The following is a 19,123-nucleotide window of genomic DNA, read 5'->3' on the forward strand; positions in this document are numbered from 1 at the left end:
CTACCGATATCCTAAACAGTGAGTATATATAAGCCATGGGATGAAACTAACCTCGATGGAAAACAACAGTCGTTCCCAAAATTGTCCCATGTAAGTACATCGAGAAGCATGTTAAGCACAACAGGCTAAACATCAACCAAATATATCAATGGCAGACAAAATAATCTCCAAACGATAGCTTTAGTGTGCAGGTTTAGGCACGCTAGTTAGGCAAAACTAGAAGTGGAAAGGTGTGTTAACTAAAACAAGCTTAACATTTAACAACAAGCAAATATAGTCATTCAAACTTTATTGTGTCGGTCTAAGTACACTGGTTATTGTTAAATAAAAATGGAAAGGCATGTTAACTACAACATGCTTACAACAACCAAATGTAGTAATTCATGGTGGTATTGTTGAAACTGGTATTGATGAAATTGAACTGCACAATTCATACATGCACATATAGAACATCATGTTGTGAATAACTGGAATAAACAAGGGATACTACGAACAACCAAAGATAGCATTTGAAACTGGACATATACTAACTACAAACAAACGAACAACCAAAAAACTTTAAAAGAGCCATATGCTAGCTATAACAGGCTTACCAACAAACAAATATATGCATTCCTATCAGTATGTTTAAAGCAGGTATTGATGAAAATGTACTGCATAGTAAATAGTTGCACATATAGAGCATGACATTGTGAACAACTGAGATAAACAATGCATACTCCAAACAACCAAATATAGCAATTAAAACTGGACATATTCTCACGACACTACAGAAGGGACTCGACAAAACAAATCATGGGTTCCCCATTGTGAAGAGGCATGACAAAACAAATCATGGGTTTCCTCACTTGTCACAGATGGGCTCGCTCCCGTGGGAAGAGCACAGACCCTGGGTGCGCTCCATGTTGTCGCAGATGGGCTTCTTCCCCTTGGAAGAGCACGGCTGCAGGGTGCCCTCCCTGATGTCGCAGATGGGCTCCTTCCCCTTGGAAGAGCCGGAGAGGATGCCCTCCTCGTGGTCGCCGTCGATGAGGTCTGACTTGGAAGCAGTGGATCTCAGGCCAGCATCACAGAACGTGTCCTTCAGAAATGACAAAAGGGGCTCAATAGCGATGTAGGATGGCAAATTCTTGATAGCGAGCTAGAGGAGATCAGCGGCGGGGCCATGGATGAGATCGAGGGCGATTGGACCCGAGGGGTTGGGGGTGGGCCACTTAAACTGTGACATAGCCCACGTCAGGCTGTCGCTGTCGACGACCTCGATGTCATAGCCGATGTCCGCGACATACTCACATACTCTAGTCCGCTGATTGAGAGCCTGCGGCCAGTAATGGTCATCAGCTTCCTCGGCGGCCACCTCGACGACGTCGGGCAAAGAGACCATGATACACCTCTTTTGGGCCAGTCGCTCCTCGAGCTCCAACGGGAAGCATAGCCGGTCTTAGGCTGCGACGCTCTAGAGTGGGGGATGGGGATGGGAATCTGTGGGAAAGGGGACATTTGGCAGGCATCATCTGGAGATCGGTGGGTAAGCTGCACGGGCAAACCGACAGATGTTGAGAATGGAGTCCTTGCGGTGGCGGTGGCGGCGACCTTGCTAGGGTTTCGAGTGAGGGAGGGGTTATGGTGGGTGTCGGTGTCAAAACCGGCGGATCTCGGGTAGGGGGTCCCGAACTGTGCGTCTAGGCGGATGGTAACAAGAGGTAGGGGACACGATGTTTACCCAGGTTCGGGCCCTCTTGATGGAGGTAATACCCTACGTCCTGCTTGATTGTTCTTGATGATATGAGTATTACAAGAGTTGATCTACCACGAGATCGAAGAGGCTAAACCCTAGAAGCTAGCCTATGGTATGATTGTTGTTGTTGTTTTTGTTGTTGGCCCTACGGACTAAACCCTCCGGTTTATATAGACACCGGAGGGGGCTAGGGTTACACAGAGTCGGTTACAAGGAAGGAGATATACATATCCGTGAAGGAAATATGCCCTAGAGGCAATAATAAAGTTATTATTTATTTCCTTATTTCATGATAAATGTTTATTATTCATGCTAGAATTGTATTAACCGGAAACATAATACATGTGTGAATACATAGACAAATAGAGTGTCACGAGTATGCCTCTACTTGACTAGCTCGTTGATCAAAGATGGTTATGTTTCCTAACCATAGACATGAGTTGTCATTTGATTAACGGGGTCACATCATTAGGAGAATGATGTGATTGACTTGACCCATTCCGTTAGCATAGCACTTGATCGTTTAGTTTGTTGCTATTGCATTCTTCATGACTTATACATGTTCCTATGACTATGAGATTATGCAACTCCTGTTTACCGGAGGAACACTTTGTGTGCCACCAAACTTCACAACGTAACCGGATGATTATAAAGGTGCTCTACAGGTGTCTCCAAAGGTACTTGTTGGGTTGGCGTATTTCGAGATTAGGATTTGTCACTTCGATTGTCGGAGAGCTATCTCTGGGCCCACTCGGTAATGCACATCACTATAAGCCTTGCAAGCATTGCAACTAATGAGTTAGTTGCGGGATGATGTATTACGGAACGAGTAAAGAGACTCGCCGGTAACGAGATTGAACTAGGTATTGAGATACCGACGATCGAATCTCGGGCAAGTAACATACCGATGACAAAGGGAACAACGTATGTTGTTATGCGGTCTGACCGATAAAGATCTTCGTAGAATATGTAGGAACCAATATGGGCATCCAGGTCCCGCTATTGGTTATTGACAAGAGTGGTGTCTCGGTCATGTCTACATAGTTCTCAAACCCGTAGGGTCCGCACGCTTAACGTTCGTTGATGATATAGTACTATGAGTTATGTATGTTGGTGACCGAATGTTGTTTGGAGTTTTGGATGAGATCACAGATATGACGAGGAACTCCGAAATGGTCCGGAAGTAAAGATTGATATGTGGATAGTAGTGTTTGATCTCCGGAAGGGTTCCGGAATTCACCGGAAGGGGTTCCGGATGTTTCCCGAAATGTTTGGGCACGAGAGCACTTTATCTGGGCCAAAGGGGAAAGCCCACGAGGCTTTTGGAAAGTGCAAAAGGAAGTTTTGCGGAGACCAGAGGCTAGACGCCAGGAACCCTAGCGTCTAGGGGGTAGACGCCGGGAACCCTGGCGTCTAGCCCTGGAGTCCGAGAAGGACTCTTGCCTTTTGGGTGAAACCGACTTTGAGGAGGCTTTTACTCCAAGTTTCGACCCCAGGGCTCAACATATAAATAGAGGGGTAGGGCTAGCACCAAAGACACATCAAGAAACACCAAGCCGTGTGCCAGCAACCCCGTCTCCTCTAGTTTATCCTCCGTCATAGTTTTCGTAGTGCTTAGGCGAAGCCCTGCGAAGATTGTTCTTCACCAACACCGTCACCACGCCGTCGTGCTGCCGGAACTCATCTACTACTTCGCCCCTCTTGCTGGATCGAGAAGGCGAGGACGTCACCGAGCCGAACGTGTGCAGAACTTGGAGGTGCCGTGATTTCGGTACTTGGATCGGTCGGATCATGAAGACGTACGACTACATCAACCGCGTTGATACAATGCTTCCATGAACGGTCTACGAGGGTACGTAGACAACACTCTCCCCTCTTGTTGCTATGCATCACCATGATCCTGTGTGTGTAGGACATTTTTGAAATTACTACGTTCCCCAACAGTGGCATCCGAGCCTAGGTTTTATGCGTTGATGTTATATGCACGAGTAGAACACAAGTGAGTTGTGGGCGATATGAGTCATACTGCTTACCAGCATGTTATACTTTGGTTCGGCGGTATTGTTGGATGAAGCGGCCCGGACCGAGATTACACGTACGCTTACGCGAGACTGGTTCTACCGACGTGCTTTGCACACAGGTGGCTGGCGGGTGTCAGTTTCTCCAACTTTAGTTGAACCAAGTTTGGCTACGCCCGGTCCTTGCGAAGGTTAAAACAACATCAACTTGACAAACTATCGTTGTGGTTTTGATGCGTAGGTAAGAACGGTTCTTGCTAAGCCCAGTAGAAGCCACGTAAAACTTGCAACAACAAAGTAGAGGACGTCTAACTTGTTTTTGCAGGGCATGTTGTGATATGATATGGTCAAGACATGATGCTAAATTTTATTGTATGAGATGATCATGTTTTGTAACCGAGTTATCGGCAACTGGCAGGAGCCATATGGTTGTCGCTTTATTGTATGCAATGCAATTGCGCTATAATGCTTTACTTTATCACTAAGCGGTAGTGATAGTCGTGGAAGCATAAGATTGGCGAGACGGCAACGATGCTACGATGGTGATCAAGGTGTCGCGCCGGTGACGATGGTGATCATGACGGTGCTTTGGAGATGGAGATCACAAGCACAAGATGATGATGGCCATATCATATCACTTATATTGATTGCATGTGATGTTTATCTTTTATGCATCTTATCTTGCTTTGATTGACGGTAGCATTATAAGATGATCTCTCACTAAATTTCAAGATAAAAGTTTTCTCCCTGAGTATGCACCGTTGCCAAAGTTCGTCGTGCCCAGACACCACGTGATGATCGGGTGTGATAAGCTCTACGTCCATCTACAACGGGTGCAAGCCAGTTTTGCACATGCAGAATACTCAGGTTAAACTTGACGAGCCTATCATATGCAGATATGGCCTCAAAACACTGAGACCGAAAGGTCGAGCGTGAATCATATAGTAGATATGATCAACATATTGATGTTCACCATTGAAAGCTACTCCATTTCACGTGATGATCGGTTATGGTTTAGTTGATTTGGATCATGTGATCACTTAGAAGATTAGAGGGATGTCTTTCTAAGTGGGAGTTCTTAAGTAATATGATTAATTGAACTTAAATTTATCATTAACTTAGTCCTGGTAGTATTAGCATATCTATGTTGTAGATCAATAGCTTGCGTTTAGCTCCCCTATTTTATTTTTGATATGTTCCTAGAGAAAACTAAGTTGAAAGATATTAGTAGCAATGATGTGGATTGGATCCGTGATCTGAGGTTTATCCTCATTGCTGCACAGAAGAATTATGTCCTTGCACCGCTAGGTGACAAACCTATTGCAGGAGCAGATGCAGATGTTATGAACGTTTGGCTAGCTCAATATGATGACTACTTGATAGTTTAGTGCACCATGCTTAAACGGCTTAGAATCGGGACTTCAAAGACGTTTTGGACGTCATGGACCATATGAGATGTTCCAGGAGTTGAAGTTAATATTTCAAGCAAATACCCGAGTTGAGAGATATGAAGTCTCCAACAAGTTCTATAGCTAAAAGATGGAGGAGAATAGCCCAAGCAGTGAGCATGTGCTCAGATTGTGTGGGTACTACAATCGCTTGAATCAAGTGGGAGTTAATCTTCCAGATAAAAATAGTGATTGACGGAATTCTCTAGTCACCATCACCAAGTTAGTAGAACTTAGTGATGAACTATAATATGCAAGGGATGACGAAAACAATTCCCAAGCTCTTCGCAATGCAAAAATCGGTGAAGGTAGAAATCAAGAAAAACATCAAGTGTTGATGATTGACAAGACCACTAGTTTCAAGAGAAAGGGCAAAGGGAAGAAGGGGAACTTCAAGAAGAACGGCAAACAAGTTGCTGCTCAAGTGAAGAAACCCAAATCTGAACCTAAGCCTGAGACTTAGTGCTTCTACTGCAAAGTGACTGGTCACTAGAAGTGGAACTACCCCAAGTATTTGGTGGATAAGAAGGATGGCAAAGTGAACAAAGCTATATTTGAAATACATGTTATTGATATGTACTTTACTAGTGTTTATAGCAACCCCTCGGTATTTGATACTGGTTCAGTTGCTAAGAGTAGTAACTCGAAACGGGAGATGCAGAATGAACAGAGACTAGTTAAGGGTGAAGTGACGATGTGTGTTGGAAGTGGTTCCAAGATTGATATGATCATCATCGCACACTCCCTATACTTTTGGGATTAGTGTTGAACTTAAATAAGTGTTATTTGGTGTTTGCGTTGAGCATGAATATGATTTGATCATGTTTATTGCAATACGATTATTCATTTAAGTAAGAGAATAAATTGTTGTTCTGTTTACATGAATAAAACCTTATATGGTTACACACCCAATGAAAATGGTTCGTTGGATCTCGATCGTAGTGATACACATATTCATAATATTGAAACCAAAAGATGCAAAGTTAATAATGATGGTGCAATTTATTTGTGGCACTGCCGTTTAGGTCATATTGGTGTAAAGCGCATGAAGAAAATCCATGCTGATGGGCTTTTGGAATCACTTGATTATGAATCAGTTGATGCTTGCGAACCATGCCTCATGGGCAAGATGACTAAGACTCCATTCTCCGGAACAATCGAGCGAGCAACTGACTTATTGGAAATAATACATACTGATGTATGCGGTCCGACGAGTGTTAAGGCTCACGGCAAGTATCGTTATTTTCTGACCTTCACAGATGATTTGAGCGGATATGGGTATATCTAATTAATGAAACACAAGTCTGAAACATTTGAGAAGTTCAAAGAATTTCATAGTGAAGTGGAGAATCATCGTAACAAGAAAATAAAAGTTTCTACGATATGACCGCAGAGGTAAAATATTTGAGTTAAGAGTTTGGACTTCAGTTAAAACAATGTGAAATAGTTTCACTACTCACGCCACCTGGAACACCACAGTGTAATGGTGTGTCCGAACGTCATAACCATACTTTATTAGATATGGTGCGATCTATGATGTCTCTTACCGATCTACCACTATCGTTTTGGGGTTATGCATTAGAGACAGCTGCATTCACGTTAAATAGGGACCATCTAAATCCGTTGAGACGACACCCTGTGAACTATGGTTTGGCAAGAAACCTAAGATGTCGTTTCTTAAAGTTTGAGGTTGCAATGCTTATGTGAAAAAGTTTCAATCTGATAAGCTCTAACCCAAATCAGAGAAGTGCGTCTTCATAGGATACCCAAAAGAAAATGTTGGGTACACCTTCTATCACAGATCCGAAGGCAATATATTCGTTGCTTTGAATGGATCCTTTCTAGAAAAGGAGTTTCTCTCGAAAGAAGTGAGTGGGAGGAAAGTAGAACTTGATGAGGTAACTGTACCTGCTCCCTTAGTGGAAAGTAGTTCATCACAAAAATCTGTTCCTGTGACTACTACACTGATTAGTGAGGAAGCTAATGATGATGATCATGTAACTTCAGATCAAGTTACTACCGAACCTCGTAGGTAAACCAGAGTGAGATCCGCACCAGAGTGGTACGATAATCCTATTCTGGAGGTCATGTTACTTGACCATGACGAGCCTACGAACTATGAGGAAGCGATGATGAGCCCAGATTCCGCGAAATGGCTTGAGGCCATGAAATCTGAGATGAGATCCATGTATGAGAACAAAGTATGGACTTTGATTGACTTGCTCATTGATCGGCGAGCCATTGGGATTAAATGGATCTTCAAGAGGAAGACGGACGCTGATAGTAGTGTTACTATCTACAAAGATAGAATTGTCGCAAAAGGTTTTCGACAAGTTCAAGGTGTTGACTATGATGAGGGTTTCTCACTCGTATCTATGCTTAAGTCTGTCTGAATCATGTTAGCAATTGCCGCATTTTATGAAATATGGCAAATGGATAACAAAACTGCATTCCTTAATGGAGTTATTAAAGAAGAGTTGTATATGATGCAACCAGAAGGTTTTGTCGATCCTAAAGGTGTTAACAAATTGTGCAAGCTCCAGCGATCCATCTATGGACTGGTGCAAGCATCTCGGAGTTGGAATATATGCTTTGATGAGTTGATCAAAGCATATAGTTTTATACAGACTTGCGGTGAAGCCTGTATATACAAGAAAGTGAATGGGAGCACTACAACATTTCTGATAAGTATATGTGAATGACATATTGTTGATCGGAAATGATGTAGAATTATTCTGCAAAGCATAAAGGAGTGTTTGAAAGGAGTGTTTCAAAGAAAGACCTCGGTGAAGCTGCTTACATATTAAGCATCAAGATCTATAGAGATAGATCAAAACGCTTGATAGGTTTTTTTCATGAGTACATACCTTGACAAGATTTTGAAGTAGCTCAAAATGGAACAGTCAAAGAAAGAGTTTTTGCCTGTGTTGCAAGGTGTGAAATTGAGTAAGACTCAAAGCCCGACCACGGTAGAAGATAGAAATAGAATGAAAGTCATTCCCTATGCCTCAGCCATAGGTTCTATAAAGTATGCCATGCTGTGTACCAGATCTATTGTATACCCTACACTGTTTTTGGCAAGGAGTACAATAGTGATCTAGGAGTAGATCACTGGACAACGATCAAAATTATCCTTAGTGGGATAAGGATATGTTTCTCGATTATGGAGGTGACAAAAGGTTCATCGTAAAGAGTTACGTCGGTACAAGTTTTGACACTGATCCAGATGACTCTAAGTCTCAATCTGGATACATATTGAAAGTGGGAGCAATTAGCTAGAGTAGCTCCGTGCAGAGCATTGTTGACATAGAAATTTGCAAAATACGTACGGATCTGAATGTGGCAGACCCGTTGACTAAACTTCCCTCACAAGCAAAACATGATCACACCTTCGTACTCTTTGGGTGTTAATCACATAGCGATGTGAACTAGATTATTGACTCTAGTAAACCCTTTGGGTGTTAGTCACATGACGATGTGAACTATGGGTGTTAATCACATGGTGATGTGAACTATTGATGTTAAATCACATGGCGATGTGATCTAGATTATTGACTCTAGTGCAAGTGGGAGACTGAAGGAAATATGCCCTAGGGGCAATAATAAAGTTATTATTTATTTCCTTATTTCATGATAAATGTTTATTATTCATGCTATATTTGTATTAACCGGAAACATAATACATGTGTGAATACATAGACAAATAGAGTGTCACGAGTATGCCTCTACTTGACTAGCTCGTTGATCAAAGATGGTTATGTTTCCTAAGCATAGACATGAGTTGTCATTTGATTAACGGGGTCACATCATTAGGAGAATGATGTGATTGACTTGACCCATTCCGTTAGCATAGCACTTGATCGTTTAGTTTGTTGCTATTGCATTCTTCATGACTTATACATGTTCCTATGACTATGAGATTATGCAACTCCTGTTTACCGGAGGAACACTTTGTGTGCCACCAAACGTCACAACGTAACCGGGTGATTATAAAGGTGCTCTACAGGTGTCTCCAAAGGTACTTGTTGGGTTCGCGTATTTCGAGATTAGGATTTGTCACTCAAATTGTCGGAGAGGTATCTTTGGGCCCACTCGGTAATGCACATCACTATAAGCCTTGCAAGCATTGCAACTAATGAGTTAGTTGCGGGACGATGTATTACGGAACGAGTAAAGATACTTGCCGGTAATGAGATTGAACTAGGTATTGAGATACCAATGATCGAATCTCGGGCAAGTAACATACCGATGACAAAGGGAACAACGTATGTTGTTATGCGTTCTGACCGATAAAGATCTTCGTAGAATATGTAGGAACCAATATGGGCATCCAGGTCCCGCTATTGGTTATTGACAAGAGAGGTGTCTCGATCATGTCTACATAGTTCTTGAACCCGTAGGGTCCGCACGCTTAACGTTCGTTGACGATATAGTACTATGAGTTATGTATGTTGGTGACCGAATGTTGTTCGGAGTTTTGGATGAGATCACAGATATGACGAGGAACTCCGGAATGGTCCGGAAGTAAAGATTGATATGTGGATAGTAGTGTTTGATCTCCGGAAGGGTTCCGGAATTCACCAGAAGGGGTTCCGGATGTTTCCCGAAATGTTTGGGCACGAGAACACTTTATCTGGGACAAAGGGGAAAGCCCACGAGGCTTTTGGAAAGTGCAAAAGGAAGTTTTGCGGAGACCAGAGGCTAGACGCCAGGAACCCTGGCATCTAGGGGGTAGACGCCGGGAACCCTGGCGTCTAGCCCTGGAGTCCGAGAAGGACTCTTGCCTTTCGGGTGAAACCGACTTTGAGGAGGCTTTTACTCCAAGTTTCGACCCCATGGCTCAACATATAAATAGAGGGGTAGGGCTAGCACCAAAGACACATCAAGAAACACCAAGCCGTGTGCCGGCAACCCCGTCTCCTCTAGTTTATCATCCGTCATAGTTTTCGTAGTGCTTAGGCGAAGCCCTGCGAAGATTGTTCTTCACCAACACCGTCACCACACCGTCGTGCTGCCGGAACTCATCTACTACTTCGCCCCTCTTGCTGGATCGAGAAGGCGAGGACGTCACCGAGCCGAACGTGTGCAGAACTCGGAGGTGCCGTGCTTTCGGTACTTGGATCGGTCGGATCATGAAGACGTATGACTACATCAACCGTGTTGATACAACGCTTCTGGGAACGGTCTACGAGGGTACGTAGACAACGCTCTCCCCTCTCCTTGCTATGCATCACTGTCGGTGTCAAAACCGGCGGATCTCGGGTAGGGGGTCCCAAACTGTGCGTCTAGGCCGGATGGTAACAGGAGGCAGGGAACACGATGTTTTACCCAGGTTCGGACCCTCTTGATGGAGGTAAAACCCTACGTCCTGCTTGATTAATATTGATGATATGGGTAGTAAAAGAGTAGATCTACCACGAGATCAAGGAGGCTAAACCCTGGAAGCTAGCCTATGGTATGATTGTTGTATATGGAGTTGATCGCCTACGGACTAGAACCCTCCGGTTTATATAGACACCGGATAGGGTTAGGGTTACACATAGTCGGTTACAATGGTAGGAGATCTTGAATATCCGCATCGCCAAGCTTGCCTTCCACGCCAAGGAAAGTCCCATCCGGACATGGGACGAAGTCTTCAATCTTGTATCTTCATAGTCCAGGAGTGCGGCTGGAGGTATAGTCCGGCTACCCGAACACCCCCTAATCCAGGACTCCCTCAGTAGCCCCTGAACCAGGCTTCAATGACGACGAGTCCGGCGTGCAAATTGTCTTCGGCAGTGCAAGGCGGGTTCCTCCTCCAAGTCCTTCATAGAAGATTGTAAACACCAAGAGTAATGTTCGGCTCTGCAAAATAAGCTTCCACATATCGCCATAGAGAGAATAATATTAACACAAATCAAAACTGCTGACGTATTCCGCAGTGTGTCATCACACTACGGCCAAGTCCTTTACTCGAATCGTTTTTACTTTTCCACCTCAGCATGTTTTGCGAGGCGATTTCCTTGGCACGTCTTGTCAAAGCAGAGATCGTGTACCCCCTTTACGGTATTCTCATCAATACGGACGTGGGTAACCCAACCGTGCCATTTATCACGGCGCTTGGGAGGCAAGCGAGTTTTACTAGGCTGGTGGGGACGCACAACTGCATCCGCCCATATAAGGGGATAAGGATCCACCTTTTTACCTACGCCTTCTTCCTCCTTTGCCTATCCATCTCCTGCGCACTCGAGCTCCAGCGCCCAAGCCCGCACTTCCCACCTCAACCTTCTCCTGCAATGTCCGGAGCGGGAGGCAAGTGGATGGTCTCCTCCGCTATGGAGGGCCAAGTCAAGAAGCTAAGGAAGGCCGGATACCTGTCCAAGGACATCGCGCACCGGCTTCCCGAAAAGGGGCAGCTTCTCCCCACCCCAAGGCCCCATGAGAGGGTAGTATTTCTCCCCCACTTCCTCCGCGGACTGGGTTTTCCACTCCACCCATTTGTCCGGGGGCTCATGTTCTATTACGGCCTGGATTTCCACGATCTGGCCCCGAACTTCATCCTCAACATCTCGGCGTTTATCGTCGTGTGCGTGGCTTTCCTCCGCGTCCGCCCTCATTTCGGCCTCTGGCTCAAGACCTTCAACGTCAAGCCCAAGGTGGTGCACGGCAGCCAGGTGGAGTGCGGAGGCGCCATGGCGGGCAAGATGGCCAACGTCCTATGGTTCGAGGGCTCTTTTGTGGAGACCCTAAAGGGGTGGCAATCCGGGTGGTTTTACATCACCGAGCCACGCGATCCGAAATGGACCGCAGCCCCCGAGTTCCGATCCAGACCCCCCACGCGGCTTATGTCCTGGAAAGAGACGGACCTGTCGTGGGGTGACGAAAAAGAGGTGACCGGATTGCAAACATGCATCCAGTCCCTGGTGAACAAGCCAATCCGGCTTGTTAATGTAATCCAGGTTATGCTCGTCCGCCGGATCCTCCCGTGCCAACAACGGGATTTTAATCTATGGGAGTTCGACCCGGCGCAGCACCAAACCCTTAGCAGGCTCTTCGACACGACGTACGAAGATGCCTGGAAGGTGCTATTTAAGGGCGTCGAGGCTCCCGCATCCGCTTCCGAGGACCGCAGATACAACTCACAGCGTCACGCTAGCGAGGTAAGCTATCTTCACCTTTTACAGGATGTTAAGCTTTCTTCATAGTTTGACTCTATGCGGGATCTAAACTCCCTTACCTTTGACAGGCTTGGCGGGCGATATCCGGACCGATTAACTGTCCGGCTCCGTTGCCCGAAGACCCAGCCCCAGCTCTACTAGTGAAGCTACTAGTTCCGGCGCCTTATGTGGTGCCGGAGAAGAAGGCCAAGAAGAAGAAGACTACGGGGGCTCGAAAGAGTGCCCGCAATGTGGTGGTGTCGGACTCGTCATCCGACGAGCCCGAGACGCCCTCTTCCCGTGAAAACGAGGAGGAGGAAGAAGAAAACTCTCCCCCCCAGCGGAGGGAGGAGAGAAGAGGAAGGCTGCCCCAACGGGAGAGGCCGAGGGGTCTAGGAAAAGGAAGACCCCTCCGCCGGACTACTCCCTCGACACCGAAGAGGGCGGAGAGGAGTGGCCAAACAAGGCCAAGCGTCCGGCGAAATCGTAAGTTCGGATATTAGAGTAACTCATGATGTTCCTTTGTTGCACAGCTTTCCCTAATGTCGAACGTAATTATGCAGCCCACCCCGGGCCGAATTCAACAAATCGTCGGGCGGCTCCCTGGACTCATCGGACGTGAACTCAGTTCCGCCCGCTGTCTCCCCCCGCACTGCAAACGACGCCGTAGTGGCATCGCGACAAGCTCCGGGGCAGGAGGAGGTGGTCCCGGAGGAGCCGCAAGGCAACCTCCCGGACTCCAGGAGTGAAGGGGATAAGGCCCCCCAGGGCTCCAAGTCCGGCTTTGTGCCGGACACCGCGCCGGAATCTTCCACAGTTCCGGACCACGGTAGGCGAACTCCTTCCAAGAGGAGCAAGCCTTCTGAGCCGGCGGCCTCCGTCCAACCCCGGGTGCCGGACAATCTGTTGGAGGTGCTTGACGGCGCCTCCATTGACGAGGGGCACCGTACTATTATGAGTACGGTGATCCAGAAGGTTCAGTCCGCCAAGAGCGGACTGACTGAAGCTTGCGCTAGCCTTCTAACAGGCTTCGAGGTAAGTAAAAATATGTAAAAATATTACCGCATAGACAGTAGCCCCTGATGCTCTGTTTGGCGTTCGGAAAGAAAAGCCGAATAGAGGATCTATTAAATATCGCAGGAGTCTAACAAAAAGAGTCAATATGCATATGCAGGCTTCGCTGCTATCCACCGCCGCCTGACTACAGAGGTGGGTGTCCTGAAGCAGGACCTCGAGCGGACCGAGCGAGAGCTCGGCCTTGCCAAGCGGCGGCTCGAGGAGAGAGAAGGTAAGAAATACCTTACAGAAAAAGTGCCTATAAAAAGGCGTGATTACAAAAAAAAATAACAGGATTGTACAGCTTATTGTAGGGGCCACGACTGAGGTGGCGACCCTTAAGCAGGCGCTGTCTGAGGCCGAAAAGAAAACGGCCGTGGAGCGCACCGAGCGAGACAGACTTGGGGCTCAGGTCGGCAAGCTGCAGCAAGAGCTTCAGGCTCTCATGAAAAAACATGAGAGTTTGGAGCTTGAGTCAAAGGCACAAGCATCCGAGCTCGCGACGGCCCTTGAGACTGCCAAGTCTGCCAAGGCCAAAGCCCAAAAGGCTCTCCAAGAGCTGGAGGATATGAGGAAGATAGCAGTGGGTAAGGCATTCTTCATGCAAAGCAGAAATATAAAAGTAAACTACTTGTTACTTACCCAAATCCGGAGCTCTCTAGGGGCATTCGCAGATCTTCCCCGCAGCGTATCCGATGCCGCTGCATTCTACCGAGCTGAAGAGGGCAGCTCGACGGAGAAGGTGTTCTGGTCTCAGTATTCTGAGGCCGGACACCCTGTGCCTTTGAGCGACCAGCTGAAACAGCTGGTCGAGCTCCACAAGGCGGCCGAACAGGCCATGCAGGGCTTCATAGTTCGACTGTGGCCCGGAGAGGCCCTGCCTGGGAGCTATTTCGGGCTGGTGTGGCGGCTGGTGGAGGCCTGTCCGAGGCTCGAGGTCATCAAGCGCTCTGTCTGCATCGAAGGTGCCCGTCGGGCCCTTGCCCGTGCAAAGGTGCACTGGGGTAAGCTGGACGGTGAGAAGCTTGTGAAGGACGGGCCGCCGCCGGGGAAGGAGCATCGCAAGCCCGAGAACTACTACAAGGATGTTCTTGCAGGTGCCCGCCTTGTGGCGGATGAATGTACCAAGGATGTGATTTTTGAATGAACTCGCTCGTGTTTATCCTGTGCACTGAAAACTTGTTCATATGCGCTAAGCAATGCTTATTGAATTTAAAATATTACTTTCTATGCGGCCGTTTATCAAAAATTTGAGAGATGGCCAGTCGTCCGCTTCTGCCCCCATGCCACTAGTGCTGGGGTGTTCGGGATAAACCTGAGCGCTCTTTTTCCCATAGTTGGGTCCTTCGAGGGAGGCGCTCAGCACAACGAACCAGGCAATCGGACTATAATGCTTGAACACTCTCACTTAGCCATAGAACTCTATAATTTTAAATTTCGGCGAAGCCCCTAGTTCGGAAGACCGAGTTCGGGGCACTATCCACGCCTTGGCCGGACGAAGCGGCATAAGTCTTTAGGGACTCGAAAAACCTCTCGAACAGCGACCAGTCTCTCGCCTCATCATGACAGTCAGTTTTAGCTTTCTCCACTGAGGTGCTTAACCTAGCTGAACCGGGGCACAATCGCAGTGGTTCTCCTAGTGCTACCTTAGCCGATAGAGCGGAACGTAAGGCACCAAAACATAGGAGCCGGGCAAACCCAACTATTGACCCAAATCATGATTCGGAGCCGATGCATATAGTGCTATAAGTTCGGGGTGCCGCACTTGTGAAAGTGTACAGACTTCTCACGCCATAATGAGGGGTACTGAAGCCCCTGGCGTGTTTGCCGTACCATGGTGTACGGGTGCAATCATGTCATTTAATAAACATATATGTGAAAAGAGGATAATGCAAAAAATAGACAAAAAGCTAAGCATTGTTTATAGAGAGGCTATTTATCAAAGCCGAACAATACAAATAGTGCGGTAAGCAAAAGATATTGGACTATTCAGTATGTCCTGACCAGGGGCAGGCCACGGAATTGTATTTGAAACAGGTATACCACTCGTAATAGAGACCACCTGGGAGTTCCATAATGCAGCATGGCTTGTCTGCCTCCCTGGATCTTGCATCGTTTGTGCGGCAGTCGAATTGCCGAACAGGTCGTCCGAAGTATAGAGTCCTGAAAGTAAGAAAAAATAAAAAAAAGAATCCGGCAGCCCCTAGTACGTTTTAAGCCATATTTTGGGCGTGCCGTTATTGTGCCCCTTCCCCTGTGCCCATGGTATTTCAAGGGCGTAGTTATGTACGCGAGGTACTGGTTTCGCTATGTCGCGAAAGCTGGGGTTGGGGCCGCATTGCTACGCTTGCTCAGAGTGTGCCAGGCGGTCCTGCTGTGGGTTACTCCGGGCGCGCTTGGCAGTGTCTGGCTTTTTAATGGCCGGACTAGAGAATTGCCTGAGAAGGCTACTTTGTACCTCCGCTGCGAGAGCCGCCGTATGCTCCTCCGTACAGAGGGAGCGTTCGGTGTTTCCGTTGACCGTAATTACTCCTCGAGGGCCTGACATCTTGAGCTTGAGATACGCGTAGTGCGGCACCGCATTGAACTTTGCGAATGCGGTTTGTCCGAGCAGGGCGTGATAGCCATTGCGAAACGGGACTATATCGAAGATTAACTCTTCGCTTCGGAAATTGTCTGGGGATCCGAAGACCACGTCAAGTGTTACTGAGCCTGTACAGTTGGCTTCTACACCTGGTATAACGCCTTTAAAGGTCGTTCTTGTGGGCTTAATCCTTGAGGGATCTATGCCCATTTTCCGCACTGTATTCTGATAAAGCATGTTCAGGCTACTGCCGCCGTCCATGAGGACTCTTGTGAGATGAAATCCGTCGATGATTGGGTCGAGAACCAATGCGGCGAAGCCGCCATGACGGATGCTAGTGGGATGGTCCCTTTGATCAAAAGTGATCGGGCAAGAGGACCATGGGTTGAACTTTGGGGCGACTGGCTCCATCGCGTATACGTCCCGTAGCGCACGCTTCTGCTCCCGCTTGGGAATGTGGGTTGCGTATATCATGTTCACCGTCCGCACTTGTGGGGGAAAGCCGTTCTGTCCATTATTGTTCGGCGGCTTGGGCTCCTCATCGTTGCTGTGCAGCCCCTTGTCTCTGTTTTCGGCCCTTAACTTGCGTGCCTGCTTGAACACCCAACAATCCCTGTTAGTGTGATTGGCTGGCCTTTCGGGGGTGCCATGTATCTGGCACAAGCGATCGAGTATTCGGTCCAAACTGGACGGGCCCTGAGTATTTTTTTTTGAATGGCTTTTTCCGCTGACCGGATTTGTAGCCTTTGAATCCGGCACTGACTGCCGTGTCTTCATTGCTGTCGCTGTTAACGCGGCGTTTTTGCTTATTCCGACGTGTCCTGCCACTTTTGTCCTTGGTATCCGAATTACCAGGGTTCTTTGATAAGTTGTTACTACGAGCTAGCCAGCTGTCTTCTCCCGCGCAAAAGCGGGTCATGAGTGTCGTGAGGGCTGCCATGGATTTTGGCTTTTCCTATCCTAGATGCCGGGCAAGCCACTCGTCGCGGATGTTATGCTTGAAGGCTGCTAGGGCCTCTGCATCCGGACAGTCGACTATCTGGTTTTTCTTTGTTAGGAACCGTGTCCAGAATTGTCTGGCCGATTCCTCTGGCTGCTGAATTATGTGGCTTAAGTCGTCGGCATCCGGCTGTCGCACGTAAGTGCCCTAGAAGTTGTCGAGGAATGCTGCTTCCAGGTCCTTCCAAGAACCGATTGAGTCTGCTGGCGAGCTGTTAAGGCAATGCCGGGCCGGTCCTTTAAGTTTGAGCGGGAGGTATTTGATGGCGTGTAGATCATCTCCGCGTGCCATGTGGATGTGAAGGAGATAATCCTCGATCCATACCGCCAGATCTGTTGTGCCATCGTATGATTCGATGTTTACGGGTTTGAAATCCTCTGGGATTTTATGATCCATTACTTCATTCGTGAAGCATAGCGGGTGTGCGGCGCCTCTGTACTGGGCTATATCACGACGCAGCTCAGAAGAGCTATGTATGTTGTGTTCGGCCCGGCCGGATTTGTTGTATCCGGAGTGAAGATCATTGTCACATGACGTAGGGCGCCTGCGCAATCCGTAGATCGATCTTGTTTGTCTTGCCTTATCCTCCAGTATGTCTCGCAGGTCGGGCGCATTTTCCCGTGCCTTAGTTGAGCGGCATCGGGGCATGGCTTGAATGGAGGGCCGAGAGGCCTCTCTATCGCGGCCGCGAGGTGGCCGGTCTGCCATGTCATGCGCTGGTGATGTAGGTGCTTCCTCCTCTGATCGGGGTAGCGGCCTGCACTTCGGGTAACTCTTGGAGGGGCGTTCAAGTTTATACTCTTCGGCCGCAAGGACTTCAGTCCATCTGTCAGCTAGTAAATCTTGGGCAGCTCTAAGCTGTTGCTGCTTTTTCTTGAGGCTGCTTGCCGTGGCTAAAAGCCTGCGTTTAAAATGCTCTTGTTTGGCGGGGTCTGATGGTATGACGAATTCGTCATCATCAAGGCTTGCCTCGTCTTCAGAGGGAGGCGTATAGTTATCATCCTCGACCTCTCGGTCTACCGCTCTCTCATGAGGGCTGGCTTCTCCATCTTCCTGTGCCGAATCTTGCTGAGGTGGGTGTTCTCCAGTGCTATCCGGGGTAGTATTATCTCCTGTGCCGGAATCACCGTTTTTGCTTTGGCGGGATTTAGAGCGGCGCCGCTGACGCCGGCACTTTGACTGTTTCTTGGGGGCGTCATCCCCCACTGTTCCATCGCCATCTCCATCTTTTGGAGTATCCACCATATATATGTCATATGACGAGGTGGCCTTCCAGCGCCCTACAGGTGCTGGTTCCTGTTCGTCTCCTACATCGTCGTCCATGACGTCGATGTCTTCGGAGCTGAAGTCAAGCATGTCGGTTAGATTGTCGACAGTGGCTACAAAGTGGGTGGTGGGTGGGCTTTGAATTTCCTCATCATCCGTATCCCACCCTCGCTGACCGTAGTCCGGCTAGGGTTCTCCTGATAAAGAGAGAGACTTAAGAGAATTCAGGATGTCGCCAAAAGGCGAATGCTGAAAGATGTCTGCGGGGGTGAACTCCATTATCGGCGCCCAATCGGATTCGATTGGCAGGGGCGCGGGGGGTTCGGAGTCCGGGGAGGAGTCCGGATCCTCGGAGTCACGGGTCGTGCAGAGTGAGGGGCTAGCGTTCGGCTCGATCGCTTTTGGGATCGCAGCCCCCAAGGTGACGTCCAACTGCTCATCCTCGATTGGCGCAATAGGCTCCGAGTTAGGGGTCGGAACCGATGCGTGTGCGGCCTCCAGGACACTGTCCGGGGGCAGAGCTAGATCATGCCTCTCGAGATAGTTCGGCGCACTTGGCCGTGGCTCGAGTCCGTCGAAGATCAAGTCTCCGCGGATGTCAGCCGTGTAGTTTAAGCTTCCAAACCTGACTTGATGGCCAGGGGCGTAGCTTTCGATCTGCTCGAGGTGGCCGAGTGAATTGGCCCGTAGAGCAAAGCCGCTGAAGACGAAGATCTGTACGGGGAGCAAGGTCTCACCCTGGACCGCATCATTGTTGATGATCAAAGGAGCCATCGGGCCTAAAGGCGACGACACAGAGGAACTCTCAATGAAAGCACCAATGTCGGTGTCAAAACCGGCGGATCTCGGGTAGGGGTCCCGAACTGTGCGTCTAGGC

The sequence above is a fragment of the Triticum aestivum genome, chromosome 3A (genome assembly GCF_018294505.1).
Source record: "Triticum aestivum cultivar Chinese Spring chromosome 3A, IWGSC CS RefSeq v2.1, whole genome shotgun sequence".
NCBI classification, from domain to species: domain Eukaryota; kingdom Viridiplantae; phylum Streptophyta; class Magnoliopsida; order Poales; family Poaceae; genus Triticum; species Triticum aestivum.